The sequence below is a fragment of the Alosa alosa genome, chromosome 12 (assembly GCF_017589495.1).
Source record: "Alosa alosa isolate M-15738 ecotype Scorff River chromosome 12, AALO_Geno_1.1, whole genome shotgun sequence".
NCBI classification, from domain to species: domain Eukaryota; kingdom Metazoa; phylum Chordata; class Actinopteri; order Clupeiformes; family Clupeidae; genus Alosa; species Alosa alosa.
In genome coordinates, this window is record NC_063200.1 from 20,614,791 (window position 1) to 20,624,935 (window position 10,145).

The 10,145-nt window shown below is 38.4% G+C and overlaps 1 long non-coding RNA gene across 1 annotated transcript; it reads left to right on the forward strand.

Annotated features, from left to right (window-relative positions):
• Positions 1 to 7,307: 7,307 nt before the first annotated feature.
• On the forward strand, positions 7,308 to 8,295 carry LOC125305132. The gene is made up of 4 exons (XR_007195343.1): positions 7,308 to 7,386; positions 7,490 to 7,632; positions 7,876 to 7,930; positions 8,039 to 8,295. It is a non-coding gene; the product is annotated as an uncharacterized LOC125305132 (long non-coding RNA).
• Positions 8,296 to 10,145: the final 1,850 nt, after the last annotated feature.

Sequence of the window (10,145 nt, forward strand, 5' to 3'; positions counted from 1 at the left end):
AAGTTTATGTCTGCTATTATTAAACATTGCATTGCCACATGTCCCACCTCCCTCTTGAACCGGATATGTTCTTATAATGCATTTCCAATGTATAAAGAGTTTTTTGAAACACATTAATTTTCAAGGTAAATTTATCCATGGACCAGTAACAGGCATTGCATCCCAAAATCCCAATCCCCAAATCTCAAAGTTAACATTGGAGGCAAGGTAAACACAAGAAGCTTAATTTGTAAATGTAAGTAAGTGTTCAAATATATTTCCCTATTTTGCAGAATCATACCATTGGCTTGTTGAGAGCTTGCAACCTGAAAGCACTTGTGTACTTAAATGAAGGCTCTGAGAAATACCTGGTAAGTGTAAATGAATATAAAAAAAACAGTAAAGCATTACAGCAGCGAGAGTAGTATGTCTAGTGGCAAGATGGGTATAAATGAATATGGCTTCTTATGTTATTTTAGTACCCATGGACATTTCCTTGTTCATGTTTCGGTGCTTGTAATGTTTTGTTAAGTCTGTCTATATGCATGTTAAAGCAGAATGCATGTTACAGCAGAACAAGTCACCATTGGCCTGTTTGTCACTGACCACGCATAAACCCTTAACAGACAAAGCTTCCTAGTCTGTGTTGGTAAAATCTCACCCAAAGTTTTCATCTTTGGTTAATAAAACACTTATTTGATTTGTGTGCTATTTGTTTTTGCATGTTATTTTCTGGCACATTTACTTGCTTGGCCAGGTGGGGGCGCAATGCAAGGCAGGCCCATTGTGTGTCATCATAATCATAATATAAATTAACCTGAGAAATTTCAGATTTTTCAATTTAAGCAAAGAACATTTCTAATACACTTTTTGACCAGATGGTGGCGCTATATTAGGCATTTGAATTACACATGTATAAGACGTCACTCGTCAGGACCAATGAGGGAACTGGGAGTGGTCGAAGGAAATCGTGAAGCTGTCCGCACGCTGTTGGAAATAGCAACTGATTATAGAACCCCTGTTAACCTAATGATTCTGACCCCGCTAGATATGGAGAAGTTTCGGTCAAAGTAATATTACTATCCATAGTAGGCCGATGTGGGCCTACCCACAATGCTGTTACAAGAATGCCTTCTAGCTATTTAATTAGACGCATCTTCCCCAAGAATAGTGTGCGAGGCCCTCCTCGGCCGATTCATTCGGGAGGCGCCTTCACTTGAGTAATGATCCTAGTGTGAAAGTCGGTCAGAGGCTATAGTGCTGGCCTGGACCACTATGCTCATCTGGACAGAACACCTTACCGAAGCTACAGAGGGTTCAGGGTGTGCTAAGGTTAGCTGTCTAATTCCAGACTACTAATAAAATCAGTGACCCACCACAGTACAATACGATGGCCAGTTCTCCTGGTAGCATGCCTACACTTTCACTGATTCTGCCACATGTTCCTGCTTGGCCAGGCGGTGGCGCTATGCCAGGCAGGCTCATTGGGTGTCTGGATATCATCATAATCATAATATCTATTAACCTGAGAAGTTTCAGACCATTCATTCAAAGCATAGAACATTTCTGGCACATTTCCTGCTTGGCCAGATGGTGGCGCAATGCTAGGCCTGTGAATTACGAATGTGAATATCATCACAATAATGATATCCGATATTTTATAAAGTTTCAGATCAATCACTTAAGGCATTGTCCATTTCTGGCACATTTCCTGCTTGGCCAGGTGGTGGCGCTATGTCAGGCAGGCCCATTGGGTGTCTGGATATTATCATTAAGTACATATAGTAGTGAGTTAGTGAGTTCCATCCTCTTTTAGATTCCTGTATTGTCTTACAGACACCAGAGCCGTAGCGTTAGCTATACAGATGTACTAAATACATTGTAATTTTCAATGAGCCTAACAGCATGATACAAGAACTAGGTTCAACTGGTAGCTATCTCATGTGTTTCAAAAGTCTGTTATACAGGGTTCCCGCGGGGTCTTAAAAAGTCTTAAAAAGCCTAAAATTCAGAACTTTAAATTTAAGGCCTTAAAACGTCTTAAAAACGGCCAGATTTTCATTCCGAGGTCATAAAATTCATTTATTCAGGTCTAAAAAATATTTGACCATCGTTCATTTCCAGAAACGCTGGCCGCAGAAAGTTATTACAAAGTAGCAAAAAAGTATTGAGTCGTAGCTTCAGTGCTCGGGCCCTAATAATAATAATCCTTACAAAAACAATAGGGCCTTGCGCCCTTCGGTGCTCGGGCCCTAAATAAAGGAATTCAATTACTTACCATCTACTTTATTCACTCTTGTTCAGTTAATGTTATTTATTTGAGTCAATTGTAAAGAATATAGTATTTTTAGAGTTATTTAATACAGTTTTGTGGAACCCCTTGACAAAACATTTTTAATTAAATCCAACAAGATTTTTTTTTGAGTGAGGGGTGCAAATAGCCTTACCCAATAAAATAACATTAAGTAGGTTAACCATAGGTTCATAATGCATGAAAAAAATGGTGTTTTGACCGCAAGTGCTAACATTATGGGATTCCATTCCCCAGATTTCGCTCATAGCCTAGCCATAGAAAGAAAGAGCCGTAAAAATGAACAAAATCTCCGTGGACCGACATTAGTGTGCTTTTTTTTTTCTAAACTTGATCATCAGACTCTGCCCCGCCTATTTGTCAACCCAGGAACCGGTGATGGATTCTTCTAAGAAAATGTAGGGGTGTTCTATTCTATTTCAAGAAAAGATTCTTCTATATTCTGCGAAAAGGAATATCAAGGTGTTGTTCTTCCCTGAAACCCACAGACACGTCAACATTCTTTACAGGTTTGTTTATCTGGTTTGTGAGTGAAAACAATTCCCAAATTCTGCACCAGCGCACCCCAGAGCTAACGCCCCCACGTTACAATGATCAAGGCCAAGATAATGGATACATACATCCATCGTATCAGATGCAATATCAAATCTCCATCTTCCTGTAAAGCCAATGAACTGCAATCCCACTACATTCATATGTATTACTGTATTACAGTATATTTGTTACATCATACCCCAGTGCATTTAGCAAAAAGTGACCTCTGCTCACGTAACAGGGTGTTTCTTCAACTCCGGGCACTTTTGGCCTTTCAACTTTTAGAAAATTAATTATCTCCAAACACACATTCAAAATCATTGATACACTCATTAATATGTCTTGAAACAAAGTATGATACTGGGCACAATTGCATGACATGGAATATTGTTATTTTTTATCAGTTTTCTAAATCGTAAGGGAAAAATGTCATTTCCACCACACCAATTATGTCCTTTATTTGCAGATTATACAATATAATTCATAATGTTACATTATATATCAGTTACCATGTCTATGACTACCTAATCATACCACATAACAAATCCTAAGACTTTGTGAACTAAATGTATAGTATAGTAAGTTACTCGGTACAATTAATTATGTTTTTCATAATCAAAAATACTCTTTATTTAAAGTATACATAAATTATTAAAGTCACTCACATGTTTTTCTATTAATAATGAAGTATGGATTATAGTTTCTGAAAATAGTATAAGTCTATGTCACCTGGAATTATGTTTTTTTTCCTTAAAACATATGTCGTGATGGTCATTTTGTGGTGGAAATGACTGTGGGGACTATGGTGGAAATGACATTGCATCACTGTCTTGCTGACTTTGTGGTGGAAATGACCTCAATTTGTGGTGGAAATGACTGTGATGGAAATGACATTCTCATAGTTTTCAGCCATATATAATCACATTCCATTGCCATACCCAGATACTTTTGGAGATAGGGCACAATGTATCCAAAATACACATCCAAAATACACACAACTATGCTTTTTTTTTCACTTATTTTGCATATTCTGACAAAGTTATAGCTGTGGTGGAAATGACGTCGAATAAAAATACTCTATTCTGTCTTAACCATTTATTGTTACATTTTCTATTTTTTATGTTAATACCATTCAGTAAAATATCTGTCTGTAGAGTTGATTGCTCATGAGTTCTAGAACCCAGCAATCTCAAAAAACCATCAGGCAGTGCAGCAAAAAGTCAGGTAACTAGACTAGTAGACTGATGTGAGTTGGACTGAAAGAAATTACAGAAAAAAAATAATTGGTCCAGCAATGCAGTTGAATAACTAGTATTTAGATAAACTATTTACTTGGTAGAACTACAGCCTTGGATTTGCTTGAGGATGAAAGTTAAGACAGTGAATGCTATTTTGCTAATTAATATATGAACTGAAGCATGATTGTTCTAATCATGATATCTATTAACCTGAGAAATTTCAGACCATTCATTCAATGCACTGTGATTTATGACACATTTCCTGTTTTTGTGGTGAGATATTAAAATCATATCAAATATATAACTTATCAAAAATCCCTTCACAATTTAACATCAGCGACATCTTGGCATAATATTTGCCAAATGAATCTGACAAACTGTCTAGGAGGAGTATGTTCAAATTGATCATATAACATCAGTATAATTGTCATTCTTTCTGTTGCCAGTTGGTGGCGCTATGCCAAACATGCATTATGGGCCTGTGAATATTATCATTGACATGGTCTTCAATGACCTGTGAAATTTAAAAAATGTCAAGCCATGCATGGTGAATTATGACACATTTATTGTTTATGTGGAAGGGTATTAAAATGAATAATTTCGCCATTTCGTCAAATTACAACATATAAAAAAAAAGCTTCACAATTTATAATCAGGAACATCTCGGCGTCATGTATACCAACTTTGACATGAATCGGATCAACCGTCTAGGAGGAGTACGTTAAAATTGATCATGTCCACAACGCACAAAATCTCAATTATCTCACTTCCTGTGGGCGTGGCTAATGGCATGTTAATACAAAAGTTGTTTGTTTTTGGGAGTTACATACACCCACCAAATTTGGTGTGTGTATCTAAAACTATATGCCAACCACATGTCACAGTGACGTAAGGGGGCGCTATGGAGTTCCTGGGCAACGCCCGGTGCCAAGGCTTTTCCCCTGTGTATTCATGGCACATTTCCTGATTGGTCAGATGGTGGCGCTATGCTAGGCATATGAATTACACATGTGAATATCATCACAATAATGATATCCAATATTTTGTAAAGTTTCAGATCAATGATGAAGACTTAACATGGACTGTTAACACTCAATATGTTCTGAAGAAGTCCAGACAACGACTCTACTTCCTTCGTCAGCTAAGGAAATTCAAAGTTTCTACATCCATCATGAAGGCCTTCTACACTTCAGCGGTTGAGAGTGTTCTAACTGGTAGCATCATCACCTGGTATGGGAACTCCACAGTTAGAGATTGTAGTACTCTGCAGAGAGTAGTGCTCAGCTGAACGCACTATAAGAACTCAACTCCCTGCTCTACAAGATATCTATTCCAGAAGAGTACTCCTAAGAGCCCAAAAGATTCTGAAGGACTCTTCTCATCCTAACAATGGATTATTCCTACCGCTGAAATCAAGAAGACGCCTATGTAGTCACAAAGCCAGAACTGAGAGACTCAGGAGAAGTTTTTATCCCCAGGCCATCCGAACTCTGAACTCACACTATACTGAACTGAACACACACACACACACACACACACACATACAAACACACACACATATCTGACTTTATTAAGGCAAACTTTATGACACATTTCCTGTTTATGTGGTGAGATATTAAAACCATAATATATTTCACCATATCAAAAATTTCTTCACAATTTAACATCAGCAACATCTTGGCATAATGTTCGGCAAATTTCACATGAATCTGACAAACCGTCTAAGAGCAGTATGTTAAAATTGATCATCGGACATCAGTGTAATTGTCATTCTTTCTGTTGCCAGTTGGTGGCGTTATGCCAAACATGCATTATGGGCAGGGGCACCTTAATACCACCTGAGGCCCCTGGGCTACATGTCCCCCATACCGCAAATATTAATTAGCCTATGATTAAATACCCGGCCAGTGATCTGACCCGCCTATTTACATAACGTGCGCTTTTGGTTAATAAAGCCTAACAGTAGCCTATCATTATTGAGCCTATGTAAAACATTTATATAAACATGAACAGAAAGCCAATTCACAATTCATCGCACCGTCGGTGCTCGGGCCCTAAAAATAATCCTTACAAAAACAAGAGGTTAAAATGCTGTTAAATATTTACATTTAAATGTTTTAATCAAATAATTTTTAATGCATGATTTTGTGGTAACAGGGTTGACCAAACTAGCTTGTCCCCTTCTGTCAGACAGAGCAAAACCGTAATAAAAGTCATTAAAAGAGAACAACACTTTTCTGGTCTTTTCAACATTAACGTCCTGGAAGGCAGGGGATATCACTTCCTGAAAATGATGTAACTTTTGGCACAGTTTATTTTCTCCCAGGGGGGTTTTATCCAAAAGTAACAGGGTTGACGACAACATGGGGACATATGTAAATTGTTGATTTTTTCATGATTTTAAAAACATTCCAAATAAAAAAAATTAATGATCCATGAACAAACACTTGAGGCTTTTTGTACATTTGTACATTGTACTTTTTTTAATCCTAAATAGCCAGTGATACTAGACAAGTCATTAGGGGTTTGCACGGACGTCACGTTCTGGCTGGTAACCATGGTAACCCAGCACGCACGGCCATATTGGCGATACTCGGTGAATGAAGTACAAGTATTATGCACTTTGGATATCTTACGTGATTGTAGCCGTGTCTAAACAACAGAAAAGCTCCTCGCAGATCCATATGAGTTGGGTAAGGGAGACGAAGTACCAAGTTCAACCACAAGCGTCCCCCTTCCTCTGATAACTTCTGGCATTATTCTCCTTTCTCCCTGGTTTTTTAATAACTTTTGGAAGTCGATACCTACACCAATGTTTTTCTCAGTCTGACCTATTGGTACAACCTAAAACACGGCAATAACTAACCATTTTCCTTGACGATGTTAGGGATTTACTTCAGTGCCTAATGCTTTCTAATGAGGCGAGTATCTCCAATATGGTAACGTCCAAATCTGATGACACGCCGTGCAAACCCCTGAGGGACAAGCATTTTTTACAGCTTTTGCAATATTCCTAATATGAAAAGTGCTTAAAATCCTTTTTTTTTTTAATCCTGTTGTCCTGGTCATGTAAAGCTCATCAAAATCTGTATTTTAAGGTCGTTCTGTATTTTGTACTGAGGGGTTGTTTGTGATCATGTAATGATTTTGAACACATATACTTCCATTAACCTAACTTTTTTTAAATGTACACCTCAGAATTCATGCCACACTGACCAGAGACCTGCACTCCTTTGGATGAAGAAGGCTACATATAGGCTACTTTATTGTACATTTGTGAACCATTTCTTGTGTTGGAAAAACAGGAGACCTGAAGAGCTCTTGGTAAGTTGTACATTGATTTAATAGTAATATGTTTTTGTTTAGATGAGCCAAATAATAAGAATCAGCTTTCATCTAGGCCTGTATTTTGTGATGTCATTTTTAGATGCTTTTGGTTTGCCTCATCCATTATGTCAGCAAAGAACAGGAGTGGGCAGGAAACAGGAATGCGCTGTTGAAAACATGGCCAACCAACTGGAGCATCCATAAGGCTCTTGTGAAGGAAGTCCACAAGCCTTTGTGCTTCAAGTCTGTATGTGTTGACAAATATGTCTTGCTCTTGGTGATTGTTAAATGCTAATATATTACCAATGACAATCACACAATGTCTTGTTTGCCCAAAATAACTACCAGGGAGGTGTTACCAAGACAGCTGCAGAGTGGCAAGACTGGGCTTTAGTAATATCGTCAGACAGTAAAGGATAAATAGTTTAATGATTTTTTTCTTTTCTTTTGAAATGACATTCTGTGTCCATGCATCTCAAATTAAAGGATGGATGGAAATAGCTCTTTGATCAACCACCAAATAGAGCTGAGGTGGCTATCTGTAAGTATATTTGAGTGGACAAACAGAACTTCTCTGACAGATGACATGTTGAAATCTTGCTTTAGACCTCATAATGATCTTGTAATATTCTTTTATACCTAAATGCAGTTTGGAGACACCCCCGGCTGGTAGTGCTGCTGAAACTGGTGGAGGCAACAATGAAGCGGCAACAGAAAGAGAAGGCAGGTGGCAAAGGTTGCTGCTATTGAAAAATACTTTGAGAGTGAGTGTGTGCATGTATGTAGCTGGGTATGGTACATGGTACAAAAATACAGAATTTAAAGCACTAGCACAACACTTAACTCACAACCCACAACTACTGACAATGGAATTACTCTTTTAGAATGAGTGAGTGAGGGAGAGAGACAGAATATTTCTGTAAATGTTTAATGTTAATTTAGAATAATTTATTTATTTGAATCATTATACAGTTTTAAAATGTTTAATTGTTTGTGTTTTTTTTAAATGAAATGTTGATTGTTGTAGATAAAAGTAGCTTGTATATTTTAACTGGTTTAATTTCTAAAGTGTATATATGTAAAAGCTTGTATAAGTTTTAAATGTTTGTTTTATTTGCAAGGTTGTGTTTGTTAAACTTGTTAATAAAAGTAGCTTGTGCTTTTAATTACTAGTTCTGGATTTGTGTTTATTTTCAAGTACTTTTGGTAGTTAATGGGCCACATGTGGCCCGGGGACCCAGCCGACATTCAGCCAACACTCAGTCAGATCAGTTTTATATTGTGTGGGCCAGTACAGGCCCAGAGGCCCAGCCGACACTCAGCCATAACTCAGTCAGATCAGTTTTATAGTGTGGGGGCCAGTACAGGCCCAGAGGCCCAGCCGACACTCAGCCAACACTCAGTTATATAGTGTGTGGGCCAGACCTGGGCCAACAGAATGCATGACAGTCATTTCACAGTGTGTGGGCCACACCTGGGCCAACAGTTCCAATAAGAGTCATTTTACAGTGTGTGGGCCAGACCTGGGCCAACAGAAACAATGAGAGTCATTTTACAGTGTGTGGGCCACATCTGGGCCAGAGGAAATTCTTTGTGTCAGTTATCAGTGACTGGGCCATTGTTGGACCGGAGGCCCAGCCAGAACTGGGCCAACACTCACACAACCCTGAGGCAAGGTAATGGGCCAGAGGTGGGCCGGTCAAATTTTGCTATCTGGGGACGCTTGTCAAAAAAGTCCAGGGAAGCTTTGGACGCTTTGGCCGCTCTGACGTGACAGCATTTTACGTTTGATCATGTTCTATCTTAATACTTCCGTCTATTCGATTGGTTGCTGGTCGTTGGTCGCTGAACCGCATCATAGCTCATTACCATAAAGTTGACTGACTTTCAACTTTCTGCTTGACGCTCAAGTCGCTCAAAACGCGACGCCGACGGATTTGACGCTTCTGGCAGCTGAGAGAAGCTGGCTTCCATTGAAAATGAATGACTTCCTGACTCTTTTGAAGCTCAAATCGGCGGCGGTGTGTACGTACACTACTGGGAAACAGTGACGGATACATAATCTATGCTAGGGGGTAGTGGATTAGTTAGTTTCAAGACAATTAGGGACTGGACTAAGGGATTGAAATGCTTTAAAGCCATAGGTGATTTCTGGGCCATAACTTTAGACGAATTTAGAATTTTAGTGATCTCTTTTGGAAATTAAATAGCATATTACTTTAGGATATTAATGGCCTAATTCTGCCCTAGTCATTTGTGGCCACCCTTTTTTTTGGACGTAACAGATATCTAGCATGCATTCAGCCTGCAGGCAGTTCTACAGGGCTTTTATCCCATCTGGTGTGGTCTTGCTTACTGGGTGGACACCATATTTCACTTCCATAAGGTCAAATAGGATGATTTTAATTGGAACATCTATTTGTTGAAAATGTTGTTTTATTGCACAAAGTAGTATTTGTGCCTTTTCTTTTTGTGCGTTTGCTGCAAGACCAAAGTTTTCTGAGGTGTTTATTGTTAAATCAAGGTAGGCCTAGTGTTAACATTCTATAGGGCGGTGTTACATGAAAAGATGTCTGGTTCCTTGACAGGTTGGGTTGTTTTTGGAAGATCAACTTTTGATTTATTCAAATTTACTGTCTAAGCCCAGTTCTGACAATATCGCTTCAGTAGCTTATTTTAAATACCAGCAGTATTTAAGTAATTTTAGTTAGTATCACAACATAGGCTAACTAATACAGTAGACTATTTCTTGGCAA